General features: G+C 48.7%; 1 long non-coding RNA gene across 1 annotated transcript; it reads left to right on the forward strand.

The window, feature by feature from the left end:
- The first annotated feature begins 4,835 nt into the window (after positions 1–4,835).
- Positions 4,836–11,672, forward strand: LOC308487007. The gene is made up of 3 exons (XR_013991657.1): positions 4,836–4,968; positions 5,091–5,319; positions 10,763–11,672. It is a non-coding gene; the product is annotated as an uncharacterized lncRNA (long non-coding RNA).
- Positions 11,673–18,176: the final 6,504 nt, after the last annotated feature.

Genomic DNA, 18,176 nt, shown 5'->3' on the forward strand with positions numbered 1-18,176 from the left:
ATACTGAGGCTGGCACAGGGATCCCGCCACAGCAGACTCAGCAGAAAATGCCTCTGGGGGGTGGGAAAGCCCACGTGACTCAGCATTCTAGTCCCCCTCCTCCGCACCCCCAGCTGCTGCCTTAGCCGGGGCTCTTGGCACCCCTCCCCAGGGAACTCACAAACAATATTTCCTACGTGCTTATTATGGCCAGGCCATACACACGTAAGTTTTTGCATGTTATCTCTCATCCAAACCTCACAGTAACCCTACAACTTAGAAATGACTTTTTCCCTTTTTACAGATAAGGGAAACTGAGGACTCTCAGAGAAACTAGCCTGACCAGACGCCCTGTGTCTTACGCCCACCCTGTGCCCTCCTCCCCGGCTGCCCTCTCACCAGGCGTGCTGCTGCCCACCAATAACCAGCGTCTCTGCCATGAGCCCCTCTCTCTTCCAGCCCACCTGCCATTCGCTCACAGGATGCCTTCCTAAAATGTGGATCTGACCGTGTCACTCATGTACGGAAAGTCCTTCAAAGACTCCCCATTAAGTCCAAATAAAGTCCCGGCTCCCGAAACGGGCCGTGTAGACTTTGCCAGCGTTACTCCAACCAGCCTTCCGGCCCGTCCCGCTCCCTCCCACATGTCCCAGCTCCTTAAAGCCACACACCTTTCACCTGTCCGTGTGCGTTCACACCTCCATCCTCCACAAACACTGTCCTTCTCTGGGGAGTGTGGTTCCCCAGTGCTCTGCCTGGCAGCCAGCCGTCCACACGTGAAGACCCAGCCACAGGTCACGTGCCGTGACATCGTCCTGAATTCCTTCAGGCGCTTCCCTCAGCCCCTCCCTATAGGGCCTCTCAGCCCTTCCCTCTCTTTTCACTAACCTGCTCCTGCTCTTTCATGGGATTGTGTGTCATGGCTTTGGGGGGGCGGTTATGGGGTAGCAGCCGCCCTGCACAGGCTGGGGGCTCTCCCAAGGCAGGGACCATGGCTTTTCTCTTTTAGTCCCAGTACCTTCCCCAGGATAGTTTACTGGACATTTATTGTACAGAGAGGTGGAGGAATCATTTACTTATACATTCAGTTAGTTTGTAGTTAGTTAGTTAAACATGAAACTCTCCTAAGTCCCATGGGCACCGCTGGGGCTGTCGGGAGGCAGAGAAGAACAAAAGTAAGAACTGCTAGGGGAGTCCAGCTTTGATCTAATGCTTATATAACCAAGGGCTTTTATTGCTTTTTTTCTTGACTCTCTTCCCAGAAAACAAATTGAATTGCAGAGCCTGCAAAATACCACCTAATTCCATCCTATTTAATCTGGACATAACTACCATCCATTTAACTGCCACACTGCTTACCAAAGAAATCAATTGTCAGGCTCAAATCACAGCTTGTGCAAATAACCAAAGTTAGTAGCTTACAACTCCACTGGGTTCTAAATCCATCGTGATGTCAGTTCGTTAAGTTCTACAAATTCAATTAACTTTCCTGACTAATCATGGATTAATTAACCAAACTGCGCGGACAGGAAAGTATTGAGGCGTAAGGCAGTTATTTTTCTCGAGGCAAGAGCTCATGACATTGGGCTGTGTCCTTTCATTAGATCCGAACTGAAATCTTTGCTCTCTGCCTCGCTGATTCATCTTGCCATTTGATAATATGCTTCTCGGCTCTCCATTTTTCTGCTTAGATAGACCTTATTTCACTGAGCTGATGATGACACTGAAGCACCATCTGGGCCAGGACGCTGTCTCTCTGTGTTCTCCTGCACACAGAAGGGACTCCAGAATTAGAGGTGGAAGAGAACCTGGAGCGCAGCTCATCGGGAAGCCTCATCACACTGATGAAGGAGAAGAGGCCCAGGGGACCGCAGTGACACGTCTGGGGCCATGAGGCAGGGCAGGACCAGCGCTCAGGTTTCCTGCACACAGTTCATGATGAGAGACACACAAGAGCACCATGTATGTATGGCCGTAAATACATGCTGACCTGTAGGCATCATGGGTCCAAATGCTGAGAAGCTGAGAGACATAAAATCAAATTCAGGGCTCTCAGCAGCCCAAGTCTGAGGGAGCAGACCCCCCTGAGAAAAGCAGTGCAGAGAGGTGCTTCTGAATTCTGCCCTGCCCATGCTTTCCCGCAGTTGCTAATGTGCAAGCAGCAGGCGGAAACCATCGGGGAAGAGGCTGAGATACAAGGCAAGGACCGTACATGTGACAGGGCTATGGAGACAAAATAAGGAGTTGAGGACCCACCGAGAAGATTCTCTGGGAGCACTCAAGACTTTAGTTCCCTGCTGCAACAGGTTACCACAAATTTCATGACTTCAAACAGCACAAATGTGTGATGGTGTAGTTCTCTAGGCTGGAAGCCTGACCCGGGTCTCACTGGGCTCAAACAAGGTGGCCACGGGGCTGCATTCCTGCTGGAGGCCCCAGGGCAGAAGCTGGGTCCCTGCTTCCTTCTGGCTCCTAGAAGCTGCTCCTATTCCTTGTCTGTGGTCCTTTCTTCCATCTTCAGCACCAGCAAGCGCAGTCAAGCCCTTGTCACCCAACGTCACTCTGACCTCCTCGTCTGCCTCCCTCTTCCTTTTTTAAGGACCTTTGTGATGACATCAGGAGCACCCAGCATACCGTCCGTATTTTAAAGTCAGCTGATTAGCAACTTTAATTCCATCTGCAGCCCTCAATCCCCTTTGCCATGTACCCTAACCTCTTCATGGTTCTGGATGTGGACATCTTGGCGGGGGTGGGCGGGCTTATTCCTCCAACACACGCTTGAAAGGTTATCTCCCAGAAGCAAAGGTGAATGAGAAGTAAACAGCCTTCAAAAAACCGAGACACTGCTCTGAACCATCTCAGTCCCAAACACTGGGATTAAGGCAATGTGCCCCGGTGTCATAGCCTGCAGAGCAAAAATAAATTCTGTCTGGAGAAGTGGACATCACCCAGGGCTTCTGTAATTTCTCATAGAAAATGTCAGCGTCCAAGATCACCAGACATAGCAATATACAAGAGCCGATGACCCCTTGGTTTCTTTCCACCTCCCCCACTAGATTGCGAGCCTCTTCCCCTGCACTCCCCCCCCAACAGGGACTGTGTCCAGTGGGTTCCACCCCACACCTCGCCGCAGGCTGTGTGTTCCCAATAGCAGACCCGAGTTCCCACCATGGATGCCCCTCAGTGGAAAAATCAGCTGGCACCGAGCAGAGGTTTCGGAGCCGACATGAAACTCTCCGAAATCCTACAGCACCAGCGAGAAGCTTACATCTCCTCCAGGGCCAGCTTCCAAGCCAACCTAAACGTTGACAATAATCACAACAAGAAGGGAAAAAGACAACCAAGCGGCCGGGGCCGCCTGCAGCTCCTAAGCCCAGGTTGGTTCCCTCCTGGGGATCACAGAGGGCAGACCCCCAGCTGAATGCACACCTGCTGCCGGTGGGGACAGCTGCTCAGCGCTTCAAGCCCCTCCACCTCTTATTCATTTTGAATGTTTTAATGTTTCTCTGAGACCTGACCCTTCCAAGATCCCTTCCAGGAAAACTGCTGAGAAATGAGAGAAGTGGGAGGTGAGAGCCAGGGCTGCCGACGTGAAGGTGACACCCCCAGACCAAGCCAGAGCCCCCCCCAGCCTGCACAGGCTGGAGCCGGAAGCACCTGGTGGCAGCGTGTCTGCCAGCGGGGGCACCTTCCTCTAATTTGTGCAGAGGCCTAACATGTGCTCGTGTCAGCCCTGGACTCGGAACGTTTTAAGAACTGTTCTAAATACCGTGTTTCCCCGAAAATAAGACCTAGCGGGACAATCAGCTCTAATGTGCCTTTTGGAGCAAAAATTAATATAAGACCTGGTTATTATATTATATTATATTATATTATATTATATTATATTATATTATATTATATTATACTATTTTATACCCAGTTGTATATTATACTATATTATATAAGGCCCAGTCTTCTAGTAAAATAAGACCGGGTCTAATATTAATTTTTGCTCCAAAAGGTGCATTAGAGCTGATGGTCTGACTAGGTCTTATTTTCGGGGAAACATAGTAGGAGAAGTTGCAGTCATTTATTTGAATACCTATTACGCACGAAGCCCTTTACGTGTGTTGTGTCATTGATTCCTTACAAACCACGGGGCAAATACTATTATCATTTTACAGACAAAGATACTGGAGCTCAGTGAGGTTAATGGGTCAGATCACACAGCCAGAAAGTGGCAGAGGCAGTGGTCAGGGGGACCCAAATACGTGGCGTTTGGCCACCGCGAAACCCTGCCTCCCTCTCTTGCGACTGTCATAAGTCCTGAGCCCCTCGGAGAGTGAGTGGGGAAGACAAAGGCTGTGTTGGTTGAGGGGGGCAGCTGAGAATTTTTAGGCTTTGAGTAGGCCTGAAGCCCCTTCTCTACCACACTGGCGTTAATGGTGCCCCCACACCCTCCAGCCCAGCACAGGACTCATGGGGGATGGCCCACGTGATTCAGTAAGACTTTTCACGTAAAACAGGTGGGAGGGAGAACTGTTAGAGGGCGGGTTGGCAGTGTCCTTTTTGCAGAACACAAAGGTTTTCGTGTGAAAAGAACGAGTTCTTGGTCCCCTGCATGGCCTCCAGAATATTCCAACATTATCCACTCCCTAAGCTGTCGTCACGGACGGACGGGTTGCATGAGTACTGGAGAGTATCGCCCTGTGATTAAGATGCACTTTGGGGACAGTGAGATCCATTTTTAGCTCCAGAGTCCAGAAATCAGCCTGTGTGCTGGAGGCTTAGTTGCCAAGGCAACAACAGCCACTTCTGACGTCACTGAGGGAGGACATCTCCGCAGGAAAGCAGGGCCCGGCTTTCAGATCAGGGCGATCAGCGCTTCGCTGGCCTTTGTCAGATTTGATTAATTCCCTGAGCGTCTCCAGAACTTAAGAGTTATCCTTCCTCCCTCCTTACCCACCTCAGCAAGCACAGGAAAAGAAGGAGCTGCCTTTATTAAAGGTTCTTAGTCTCCCTAGTCACCTTCTAGCCAAATCATCAGAAAACAGTACAAAGAATCAGGGAGTGGAGTTGTGACTTGTTCCCAGGGAAATTTATCTGTGCCTTTTTTTTGTTTTTTTAAGGAGGACGCAGCTCACAGTGGCCCATGTGGGGATCAAACCAGCAACGTTGGTGTTATTAGCACCGGCTCTAACCAACTGAGCTAATCGCCCACCCCAATTTATCTGTGACTTTGCTTTGATATTGCGGAAAGGGGAAATGCACAGCAGCAATGAGACCCAGGCCCAGAGCAGCCAATGAGAGAGAGGCGAGGAGATGAACGTTTGGGGACAGGCTACAGGGAAGACAAAGGTAAGTGACATTCTAAAACCAACGCTTTGTAGATGAACAGAGGGTGAGGTCCGTCTTACAGCGCGGTTCTCCCAGAGAAGACAAGTAAGCTTTGATGGAAAGAAATCCATCCAGTGGCCCACGTAAGGAAACATCAATACTTCTTGCAAAATGTATCACTGAGTAGGAAGCATCATCCATACATGACAGGAATTTTCCTGATTTAGGAAACTGACACTACCTATTTTGGAAGGCACTCTGGGTCTCCCTATTACATGTTTAAATATTCAAAGCCTTGGATGCCGCAAGTCCACTTCTAGGAACTTACCCAACAAAAATATTCCCACTCTCAGAAACTTGCTGAGAAATCTATAGAGACATTCACAGTTGATTGGTCGTGCATTTTTGAGTTGTCATTCCTGAGAAATTTTGTCACTTGTTTCCTGGTATGAGAAATGGTATGCATGTGTGAGGTGGCTGGTTAAGATTCAAGATGTCATCTGACCTCATAAAGGAGCCAAGACCTGGCCTTTTATCATTTGTTTCTAAGCCCATCTCCAGCCTTGAGTCCCTTCAGGGCAGGCCCCCGCCCCGACCCCCACCCCGTCTTAGCCACTGTTCACTTTCAGATCTGTCGCAAAGCCCAGTACATAACGCCTGCCCAAGTGCTGTCTCTGAAATGAATTCACGATTGAATGAGGCTTGGATTAAATCCAGGCTCTTGCCCTCATTAGCACCGTGTTCTAGAAGCAGACTCCGTGGAGATGGTAACCTCCTCGCAGCTGTGTCCTGACTCCCCACTTCGTGTAGCTGCTGGTTGAGGAAGGGAAATGAAGGGGTTCAGGAGAAGGAAAGAGGAGAGCATGGCGGACCATGTAAGTTCTCAATATGAACCAAGCTGGGACCTTCAGCTTGCTGTCCATACCTTGAACTTCCTGAAAGGATATGCAGCCTTTTTCTGGGGGAAGTGTGCCTGGCTTTCATGAGCTTCTCAAACAATTCAGGTCCGTGACAGCCCAAAAACTAAATGGCTAAGAATCGCTGAAGGTACTTTGACTCAGAAAAGAATATGTTCAGACAACTTCCGCCAAGAAGTCATAAATACAACACAGAAGACCAAGGTCATAAACAGACCTATCCGTGACAACAAAAGCTATCATGCTGATGTTCCAACTTTCCTCTCGCTACCCCTTAATACTTCAAAGCATGACAATTTAAAAAGGGGTTTATTACAATACCAACCCAGCTCAGAAACTTATCTTAACATTGTTGTATGTCCTCACGAAGTGTGAAAAAGTATTTCTGACTTTAAAAAAACTAAGAGGGGGTAAATATCCTCAGAAATGAACAAACTGAATCTCTAAAAAACAATAAACCTATAAAACAAAACATAACACCGGACATTTCTCAACACCATTCACTTTGACACTGAAATTATCCATCAAACATTTCCAGGCAGGCTGTCAAAAGCAGTTGATTTGCTATGACAGCATTTCATTAAACTTAGCTGGGAATCATTTCGGAAGGAAGATGACGGCCATTCATCTGTTTCCTGAATACTCAGAACACTGACTTCTCCCCATCTACACAACCACTATTATTTTATCTGAAGAGCAATACTATTCAGCCTCATTTACTTGCTTTTAGAAGGCTCTGCTCTGCTGCTTGCCACCTTGCTTACCTTCCAAGGTGTCTTCCAAGGTGTTCTTGATATTTCATAATGAACCGTAGTTAGATTTAACGGAAGAAATTTGCCACAAGATGTAGTATACTAACCACTGCACTCCCAACCCATCACTACTCTCTCCTTTACATAACATGGCTTTTCCTGAGGCGGGACGTCCTGCCTCCCTCCACCTTATCCCTCCACCTTCCCACCAGCTCCCATCCCTACACTGGCCTACAGGTTTACAAAGAGCTGTGTTTGCGGCCCCCTGACCCTGTGCATGGGGAGAGGGTGGGATCACCAACACCACTTATAAGCATTTACCTACTGGCTTCATCATGCTAAGTGCTGCAAAGACCAAAGAGATACACAGTTTGGTCTCTGGATACCCACCAGTCAGGCAGAGAAAAACCTGTACTTACACCAAAGTGCGTCTGAGCACCTGGGGTCGCAGACAGAGAACCGACCTGGGGGACGGGAGACCTAGCTGAGACATCGCAGTTTAGTTTTACACTAGCGATGAAGTAGAGACATGAAGAACCAATAAACACTCACATATAGCATTTGCAGATTAAGCACCACTGTGTAAAATGGAGGGCACCTAGGCCAGCAGAACAAGTAGTGAATCAAAGACTGGCACTCGGGATCACTCAGTTCCGAGTTCCTGTGTCCCTGTCTCTCTACCGTTCCAGGGAACTTCATCTCCCTGGCATCTTTCCAGCTGACAGAGGCTAGAAAGGCCACAACCACCAAAGAAAACACAGAGCCCACCCAAAGGGGTTGAAAACGTATGTCCAGACAAACACCTGCCTGTGCAAGTTTATCACAGCTTTATCTGCAATTGCCAAAACCTGGAAGCAACCAATGTCCTTCAGTAAGTGAGTGGATAATAAATAATCCAGACAACGGAATATTATGCAGGGCTAAAAAGAAGCACGCTATCAAGCCATGGAAAGACATGGAAGAAACTTAAATGCATAGTAAGGGAAAAAAAGACAGTATGAAAAGGCCACATACTATATCATTCCAATTAATGTGGTTGCCACGAGAAGCCCAGTAACAATCTGTCACCACACAGAGGTATTAGGATATTACTGACTAAATACCCTGCACTGCAACTTACATCCTCATGACTTGTTTATTTTCTAACTGAAAGTTTATACCTCTTATTCCCCTTATTCCCCTTCAGCTTTTTCACCCAGCCCTCGGCCCCCACCCCTCTGCCAACTATCAGTCTGTTCTCTGTGTTTATGAGTCTGTTTCTGTTTTGTTTGTTCGTGTGTTTTTTTAGACTCCACATATCAGCGAAATCATATGATGTTTGTCTTCCTCTGTCTGACTTATTTCACTAGCATGATACCCTCTGTGTCCATCTATGTTGTCTCAAATGGCACGATTTTGTTCTTTTCTTATGGCCGAGTAATAGGCCACCATATGTATACGTGTGTCTATATCACGTCTTCTTTTTTTTTTGTTTTAAAGATTTTATTGGGGAAGGGGAACAGGACTTTATTGGGAACAGTGTGTACTTCCAGGCCTTTTTTTCCAAGTCAAGTTGTTGTCCTTTCAGTCTTAGTTGTGGAGGCAGCAGCTCAGCTCCAGGTCCAGTTGCCGTTTTCTAGTTACAGGGGGCACAGCCCACCATCCCTTGTGGGAGTTGAACCAGCAACCTTGTGGTTGAGAGGACGCGCTCCAACCACCTGAGCCACCGGGCCGGCCTATATCACGTCTTCTTTATCCATTCGTCTATCAGTGGACACGTAGGTTCGTTCCATATGTTGGCTACTGTACGTCATGCTGCAGATAGCACAGGGGCACCATTAGGTTTGTTTGATTACCTCCATTTCATATATTAGGAAGCTGAGCTCTCGACACTTTTATCGAATTCTCTGGGACCCATTCACTAGTCTGTGACATCCCTGAAGTGGGACTACCTTTCACTTTTCTGCCCCCAACTTCCCACTTGCACTCAGCAAACCATTGTTCGATGGCACTGGGCTAACCAGCCAGAAGAGCACTCCTCCATGCAGCCGATTCACGATAACATCCAGCAATGATCCCTCTGTTCTGAGAGCCCTCGCTCATTCACGTTCACACAATAAAAACGGACCTGAATGCCACCTGCTCTATCAGTGGCTACATGACACTACCAGAGTTTTGCAAACTAGGAATGGTTAGAAATCTCACTCTCACTACATCTCCCACAGAACAGAGCCAAAAGCAATCATCTGGGGTTAAGGGGTGCACACACAAGCAGTGAGGACCCCTGCCAGCCAGGTCTCTTCCTAGGGAGGTAAGCTTTCAGCCTGGGGACTTAGAAAAATACTGCACACAGTATCTGCTCCTTCTGGCTGCCGTGGAGGCCTTGACAGCTGTCAGCTCTGTTCTGACATATCCTGAAGATAATGAGCCAATAACTGTCTTCAAGGTCTTGCCAAGGCCTCAGATCCCTGGGTGCTACCATCTGCTGGGGGGAAGACGCCCAGAGAGTCTGATCCCGAGGCAGCAGCCTTACAAAAGGATTTAAGTCCAGGGCTTATGCCAGACACACAGGCACTACAAGTCAGGCCTGACCTGCCACGGCAGGGTTTAGAATTCAGAGCCAACGGACCAAGCGCCCCAAGGAGAAAAGCAAAGGTTTTCTAAAGACACTGGGACCTGCTGTTCCTCTTAGGAACCCATTTTAAAAGGATAATAAAAACTATCATTAAAAGAACATATTTTCAACGATTGTTCCCTCCAGCAGGCTGTAATTCCTGTAACTGTCTGGGAACAGCTTTGAGCTCTGCCGAGCAGCTCCCACTCAAGACGCAATCTGTCTGTCACAGAGGAGGATGAGTCAGCCTACAGTGGGGCGGGGGGAAGGGCACAGACAGCCTGGAACCCTCCCCCCCAGTCACTGGGCAGCTCAGCTGGGGCTTCTTGCAAGATGAGCTTTTAACCCAAATAATAGGTCACGTCTCTCTGTTTCAAGAGAGTAGCTCAGAGGCTTTCAAATGATAAGGGACGAGGTCTGTGTCCGAGGCAACGGCCCCCCCCACCCCCAGAGCGGGAATGATGCCCCCAACACTTCCCCCATCTGGGTGTCCAAAATACAAAACCCTGTATGCACCTTTGACCCCTATATCTGTTGGTCCCTCGTGTCTTCAACCCCCCCAGCTACAAATCAGACTTCGGAGGACTTCCTGATGCGTGAGGCAAGTATGCGTGCGTGCGTTCGTTCGTTCGTTCGTTCATTCATTCATTCATTCATTCATTCACTCATTCACTAGTGCTGACTGAGCGCTGTGGCAGGTGGTGGGGAATGTATGCTGTGAAGGCTGAGCACAGCCTCCTGCTGGGCCAGGCCCACTCGGCCACTCGTCTCTAGCTTCCCTTCAGCTAGCTTTCCTACAGCAACGCCAAGGGAAACCTGCAGGTGTAAAGGCAGGCCCAGCTGGAGGAGCTCCTGCCCACCACTGCCTGAGCTACTCAGCCCCAGACGCCCAGCTGAGGGTGAGGGCCAGCCCTGGAGCCGTGCTGCAGACAAGCCCTGGGCCGTCTTCACATGGCAGAGCCTGACAGAGCAGGCCCCCATCTCCCCGGCCAGACGGGCTGAGTCCTCACTGCTATGGACGGTCCGCACGTCCAGCTGTCCAGCTGAGAGCCACTCTCCCTGCTCCCAGTCCTGCCTGCGTTCAGAACCGCTGTCCACTGGGGGAGGCCTCTGCCCATGGAGGGTTTGTGGGCTGTGCCTTTCCCTCACTGTCCACCGTGCCTGCTTGCTGTCTACCTGACTCCTTCCCACACTTTCCACAGGAGGCTTGGGAAGCACCCACAGATCCCTAATCCTGACTTTCCGGGGTCCACGCTGCTGCTTTCCCCTAAGCACCCACAGCAAGCATCTCTCAGCCTGCAAGAGACGCCACACCGCGCAGGGAGCAGCTGCCACCTCCAGATGCAGACACAGCCTTTGGGGCTGGCTGTGGACGAAAGGACATTCTCCCCCTTGGACCGCTTTCAAACACAGCTCCTCACAGCTCATTTACTCACCCGGCCCGACTCGGAAACGTCTGACCATGTCACCTCTCTGCTTAAAACCCGTAAATGAGGCCACACGCACAGCAGCTGAGGTCCTGGGTCTGGAAGCTGGGCTGCGTGATCTCAAGACCAGACTCTCCCATCACCACCTGGGCGACCCTGAGCAAGTGACTTAACTTCCCCAAGCCTTGGTTTCCTCAGCTGTAAAATGAGTGTGATAACAGCATCTGTCTCTTCAGAGTTGCCTGAAGGACAGACTGAGGTTAATATTGGTTTTACAACAATATCTGGCACCGGTAAGTGTGCCTTAAGTCCCTACTGAATCAAAGAATGGCTCCCCCCACCTACCACTTCAATCCAAGTTCCTTAAGTGGTCTAAAAGTGTCTTCATTATCTGCTCCACTGACCATTCTGGTCTCGTCCCTCATACCCTGCCAGCAGGCACGCTGAGCCAAGGGCAGACCCTGAGGTACCAGGGTCCCCATCTCTCTCTCTATTTATCTCCCCACTCCCGCCTTTATTTGGTGTTTCCTTCTGCCTGGAAGTTCTTCCCCCAGCTCTTGGCTTAACTGTCCATCACCCTGCTAAACCCGCCCACACTGAGGTCTGGGGGGCCTCCCTATCCCCCTCAGACTCCCTGCTTTTCACCTCCTTCAGGGCACTTCCTAAGCTATATTCTAACTGCTAGTTTTCCACTGGCCAAAAAAATCCCAGTGTCTTCTTAGCATGTCGCATGGTGCTTACTCCCTGGTATGTGCTCAATAAATACTTGATGAAAGAGCAAATGTCCAAGCTGTGTGATAAATTAGTCATCAGCCATATTTCCAACTCCCCAATTATGTCAGATATAATCCCTGTTTGGACTCAGCTCAGGAAGGTTTTTCTCTTACCTCTTCCAAGGACGTTCAAATCCCAGATGGACAGAGGGTGGGAAGGGGCACAAGCCGAGCCTGGTTCCCCAGGAGTGGCCACAAAGAATGGACTTTCAAAACTGCAATGTCCCAAAGAGCACGGGGCCCTGACACACTAAGGGAAGGCCCCCTGCAGCCCTGGGTGGGATCAGAGACCCCGGACTCACTGGACGGCCTTCTCGCCTCCCTGGGATTCAGTTTCCTCACCTATAAAACGAGGGGCTTGACCGTGATGCTCTCTAGGATACTTCCAACTCTAAAAATATTTGGGTCTATTCGAATATTGACCATGATTTGATCCAAGCCATGGCACTTGTCCGGGCCAAACATCTTCAGTGGCTCCCCACTGACTTTAGAATCAAGAATCTACACTCCACAGGCCAGCAGGACTGTGCTCCTATCTCCCTCCCAGCTCCTCCTTCAGGGGGAACGCGTCCCTTTACCCGTGAAACAGCTCTGCTGCCCGTTCCTCCTTCAGCTGGTTATTCTTCTACCCGAAGTGTCTTCCCTCCTCTCTGCGAACCTGCCCTCCTCCCCGTCTCCAAGAACCAACTCACGTCCCAGCTCCTCCATGTAGTTTCCCAGCCCTCCCACCCCACGGCGGCCTTGACCTTCCTTGGATTGCCTACGTGTCGTCTGTACGCATGGCATCATGCCACCTTACGTATGGTCTCAGACCTTGCCTCCGTTGATCCCTGCATATTAGTGTGTTCTCCTCATTAGCAATGGGGGCTTCTCAAGGAAGAGACCCCATGCTCTTTTTTTTCACACTCCCCTCTCACCCTGCCTCATATGCTGCTGGCCAAAGAATAGTGTTTAGTGACCACTGACTAAGGAACTCGCTGACTGAATCCCACCCCTTCTGAGTGTTCCTGGGGCCGGCGCTCCCTCCCTCCTTCCCTCCCTCTTCTCCAGCACACGCTTTCCACCGTGTGCAATAATCAGCATCATGAGCGCACGCCCCACCATGCACTGGGACCCGCACAGCCCTCGTTGCATTTCCCGTGCCACCCCTGCGCAGTGGAGACCCCCCATCCCAGCACCCCGTTCCCTAACTTCTCCATATCTCCATCCCTTCCCAGACCGCCACCTGACTCCCACGGACAGAGTGGTATCTGGAAGCATCCCCAACAGACAAGAGTGGCAGGAGCCAGGCAAAGTGGCGGGCAAGGGCCAAGACAGGAGAACGGGCAGAAAGACAGACCCCAGACATCACAGCAAATGGTTGGTCGAGAGAACAGGCCCCAGGTACGAACCTGTCTCTATCTCTCGGGGTGTCATTTCAAGCTTGGTGTTTTCCTAGTGTCAGGATAAGGTCAAGTGTGGGAAGAAACACTGAGAGCCACACTTCCTTTCCCCTAAACCTTAGATGGTGCCAGATAGAGATGTCTTTGAGCCAAAATCAGTCTAATGATCTCGAGCAGTGCCCCGCAGGTGCCCCTGAGAAGGGATCGTGCTGTTACTGTGGAAGTTGGTTTTTGTAAACTTAAAAGGCATTTCCCCATAGAATTATTTTTATAAAAGGTGGCTAGGTTGCAAAACCACCTGCAAAAACTTATTTCCACCCAAACTGCAGCTGAAATAGTGCACATCTGCAAAAAGAAAAATCACTACTGGGGGTGTAGGGGTGATGAGTGTGATACAAGGAATGAATACAAAATATGATTTTAAATAATGAGTAAAATTAGATTTGAGAGCTCCTTGAGGGCACGAACGTTCCTTCTTTAATTATTTTTCTGCCTCCCAAGTCTTAGCCCACCGCCCGTCACCAAATGCTTTTGCTCACTGCATTCCAGAGCTTGAGAAGGAAGCAGGGGCCATTACAGGTGGAGGTGGGGGGACCTGAAAATGAGTGGATTCTCTGAAAAGACTTCCAGAACTTTCGATCCAGCCACCCCCGTTGTCTAAATAATATCACCTCCGATCTAGAACGTGCCTTTCCTTTACACAGGTACATGGTGGAAATAGTCATGCACTTATTAAAGATAATAAGAATGTTTTTTGCTGTCTTTTGTCCACAAATGGACTAAATAAAAGAGAAAACAAAGGAGACCCAAAAAAAAGGAGGAGGAGGAGGAGAAAGAGAGATGGAGGGAGCTTTTCCTAAGGTATCTGGCAAAAGTGGGAAAAGAAAAGGAATATTATGAAGCTAGAAGAAGGCAGACAGCAAAAGAAGAGGAGGGAATTAGAGGGGAAGGGAGGGGAGAAAAGAGAAAAATCAAGATGAGGCGGGAAAAGGAGCAGGCCCCACACTGCCTGCTGTCCTTCCTGGTGAGGAGAGAAAGGCGTGGCCAGGCGGCTTTAGCAGACACTGAGCTGCCAGCTCTCGGGCTGCATCTGACCAGGGCGCCTTACACGTGCCTGTGTGGCTGGACCCGAGGCCTGGCTTACATTGTGTCACTTTCAGGAGCTTCTTTATTTGAAAAGTAAAAATTTTGTTTAATGAACTTAGAGAAGACTAAGTTCGAGTCTAAGGATCTTCTCTTGGCATTTTGCAAAGGTGAAGGTGAGCCGTCCATCCACCCTTGCTTTTCCACCTGCATGATGGGAGGAGAGAGCAGACTCTGAAGCTGGGCTAGGTTTACCCATCCAAGCTCCTACCCGCCCTTGCTCCGTGGCCTTGGGGAGGTTACTTAATGCTCACCGGCCTCACTTGTCTTATTTATAATATGGAAAAGGTAACACCTTGCTCAAGGATGGGAGGATGATAAGAAGTACGACATGTAAAAGGTCAGGCACAATCCCTAGCGTCTGGTGCACCCTCAAACATGGGAGCCATCATTTTGTTAATATTATAGGACTGCTACGAACATTACAAGACCACTCAGGTTACAGTGAGGGACTAAATGACCTCAAACCAGCCTTCCACTGTGGCCCACAAAGAGACACACTGCACGTCACCAACCAGGACCGCACATCCTCCCAGCTCCTGGGGAAGATACGCATTCAGCAAGGGGGGCCAGCGGACACTTGTGCACTGTCCAAAGGTCCAGCAAGAAACCCATTTCCGATTCCGTGAGTCTCCCTAGGAGAGAGCATATACCCCATCCATACTGCAGAAGCCAGGGAACCGCATCACCCAGCATTATGACCGTGAAGCACCTGTGCTCCTGCCTCAGTCCCCAGCAGCCCACCTGGTCCCCACCTGCCTATCAAGCCCGCCTCTCCAGCTTCCCAGTGAGCAGCAAGCCAGAGTCTGTTTCTGTTATTCACCCCGAAAGGAGTCCTGGCTGGCACAGTCACTGGTTTCCAGAGTTACGCAGTGTACTTCTTGCCCAGGCATGACCTTTGTCACTTCATCAGGTCACTTCCCTCCTCGGAAGCTGCAGAGCTCCTTGAATATCCACCACCCCACCCTAAGCAGAGAGGCTCTGTCCCCAGCCCCAAACCCAGGGCACCAGCCCCTCTCCCCCAACATCTTGGCTCAATGCCTGCACCACTGGCCCCCCAAGACAGCCTTTCTGTTCTTGATGAGCTCTGGTTACAACAAAATAACATCTGGCTGCTTGAAATTTGTAACTATTCCCTCACCAACGTTTTAAAGAGCACCTACTTTGCCATAGAATTGAAACAAAAGAGAGTTCCTGCTTCTAGGGTTGTATCTTCACGTGGTGATAACAAAAAACAAGAACAGAAAACAGTAACTGGGAACAGAGGCAGCCACGCTTCTGGGCTCTTTGCAGAAAGGCATCCATTGAAGGCTGACTGCCACCCCGAGAAGTGGGTACAGTTATTATCCCCCGTTTGACAGACGAGGAGATGGAGGCCAGAGAAGTAGACTGGTTGCATGCTTAGAAAGAAACAGGACCAGGATTCGAACCAGGGCAGTCAGACACTACAGCCCCGCGTCACACTCCAAGTGGTCCTGCTTCTAGAAACTGCCCGGAAACACATAACTATCATGGTGCCGTTGCTAATATGCAGCATGAAGAAACACTCGATACGGAGAAGAGTGGGTTTAAAGAATGAGCTCTGGCCTTTGACGCCACCCAGATCTAGTCAGTCCCACTTTTACATGAAATCTCTTTCAAGCCTTAAAATGATCTCTCACGTCTCCCTTACTCTCCTCTCCTCTTCCTTAAAACACCCCTTTTTTGGGTTTTGCTTGCTGGAAGCCTGCTCTGACCACACGGCTGACTCCCTATCAGCCTTAGAGATGGCAAGTCTGCAGTGGGCCCGTCCCAGGTGGGCTGGCCCGGGGTCCTCAGGCAAACGCCCTCACACGCAAGCCAGGCCCTGCACGTCTCTGAGTTCTCACGATCCCTTTATCGGCTGTCGCTTCTTACTCCTTATCTTTCCCCAGGAACAGTTCTTGTCCCATATTTCAACAACTGCTTTTTTTAAAAATCTATGAAGTTTTCACTTCATCGTGTTAGTCTCAGCCGATTATTTCAGGCCACTAAAATTATTTTCAAATCCCGGTCTTATCATCATTGTTACTAGGTTCCTCTGAGCATTGTCTCACCCGCTGGATTCTAAAATGTTTCTTCCATCAAGTCATGGCTACAATTCTTGAACAGGACAAAGGACAGAGTCCTCTTCCTCCACCAGACACCATCCCACAGGCTGAGGAAGGGTACTGTTTGTTCCAACAGGTCTCCATACATTTGACAACAACAGTGTCCAAATATTATATATACTTTTCTCCACTGAGATAGCCCAGAACACACTTTCCTAAATTGCCAGGCAGAAAGGGTGATATACTATTTCCCTGAGCTTGCAAATTAATTGCTCTGTTTTTCAAAAAGTCGAACGATGCTCACTTCCTGTAGGAAGAGATCCATTTCAAAATATTCAGAATCTCTAAGAAATGGGATTTTGAATGTGATCTGTGTCAATAGCTTGCTTCTCTGCCTGCAGCTCTCTGTGACGTCTCAGCGATTTCTGCAGAAGCTCTAAAGTCAAGCCTAAATATTTCTTCAGCAAAGCCTGTCACTGCCTCGCCTGAGTGGAGAGGGCCTCACTCTTTACACTTTTCTATTCTCCCTTCTGGAGAAAAGGAAACTTGCGTCAGCCCCTTTTGGAAACACACTGGGGGGAAATGAGCATGAATAAATATAATAAGAGAATCACAAGAGAAGATTCATTTTTTTAATCTTGAATCAGCTTCTCTACAGAGTGAGGATTTCTGGATCCAAACAAGATTTCAAAAACCTTTTCTATCATGCTGAGCAGTTTTTGGAAGCCTGCCCTCCTAAGACCTTTCCTTTCCCTACCATGCTTTCCCCTAGGGGCTGTGGATAAGATTCTTTCCTTGCCATTCAAAGCTCCTCTTGTAGGCAGCACCCAGAGTGGGGGTGCCACGGGGGGAAGTTCACACAGCAGGTGCCAGACCGGACTTCTGCCGGACTTGGTGCTGCTCTATTTTGAGTCACTCTGCAACCACGCTACCCTCAAACCCTCCACCATCTCACCCACCTTTCATATATATGGTCTGTCTTCAAGGAACTTGTTGGAGGTGTTAAAGCAAAGGGATGATATGAATCTGAGTCCATGGCTGAACATTTCCCTTCAACTTAAGGGGGAAAAAACAAGATGCATACAGTGGTAAAGGAAATAAAAGACAGTATAGTTACCTGATTAAGAGACCCCTGCCATTATATAAACACAGCCTGAGAGCAGGTGACCTAAGGGGAGTGTATCCTGCTCTCTCCCTGCCATTTCAGTTTTGTGGAAAATGAAATGCTGCCTTTGGAAAAACACAATAAAAATAAAAAAAGATAATGCTTGTGGGCATATGGCAAAATTAGTGTACTCATTTGTTACTTGTCACAAGATAAATTGGTACAATCATTTTGGATGGTTAATGCAAAGCAAGGGTAACAAATTCACAACTTTTGGCCCAGCCATCCCTTTCCAAGGATGTTAACCCTGAAGAAACAATAAGAAGAAAAAAATATACAGGGGCAGAAAACTGTTTACTGCAGCATAAAATGACACTTTTGCACAGTCCCACGCATATATTATGCCTTCAAAAATATCTGCTAAAAGCTAAGTAAGTCCAATGGTCTCATAATGGTTTAATCATTTTTGGTACATGAACAAGATGGGATATTACACAGAAATTAAAATTGTAATAGAAAGTCTACAAAAATATGGGAGAAATTGCACAGCATAAAATTAAATAAATATACTACAGTATAAAATAATATTTGGATTGATTGCTGTTCAGCAGATATGTGTACCCATAAGGAAGATAATATGCTAGATAAAAATAATTCTGCCAAGTGAGAGGATGGAAAACAATTTTTATGATTTTATTAAATTTTCTCTAATGCTGT

The sequence above is a fragment of the Rhinolophus hipposideros genome (assembly GCF_964194185.1).
Source record: "Rhinolophus hipposideros genome assembly, chromosome: 19".
Taxonomy (NCBI): Eukaryota; Metazoa; Chordata; class Mammalia; order Chiroptera; family Rhinolophidae; genus Rhinolophus; species Rhinolophus hipposideros.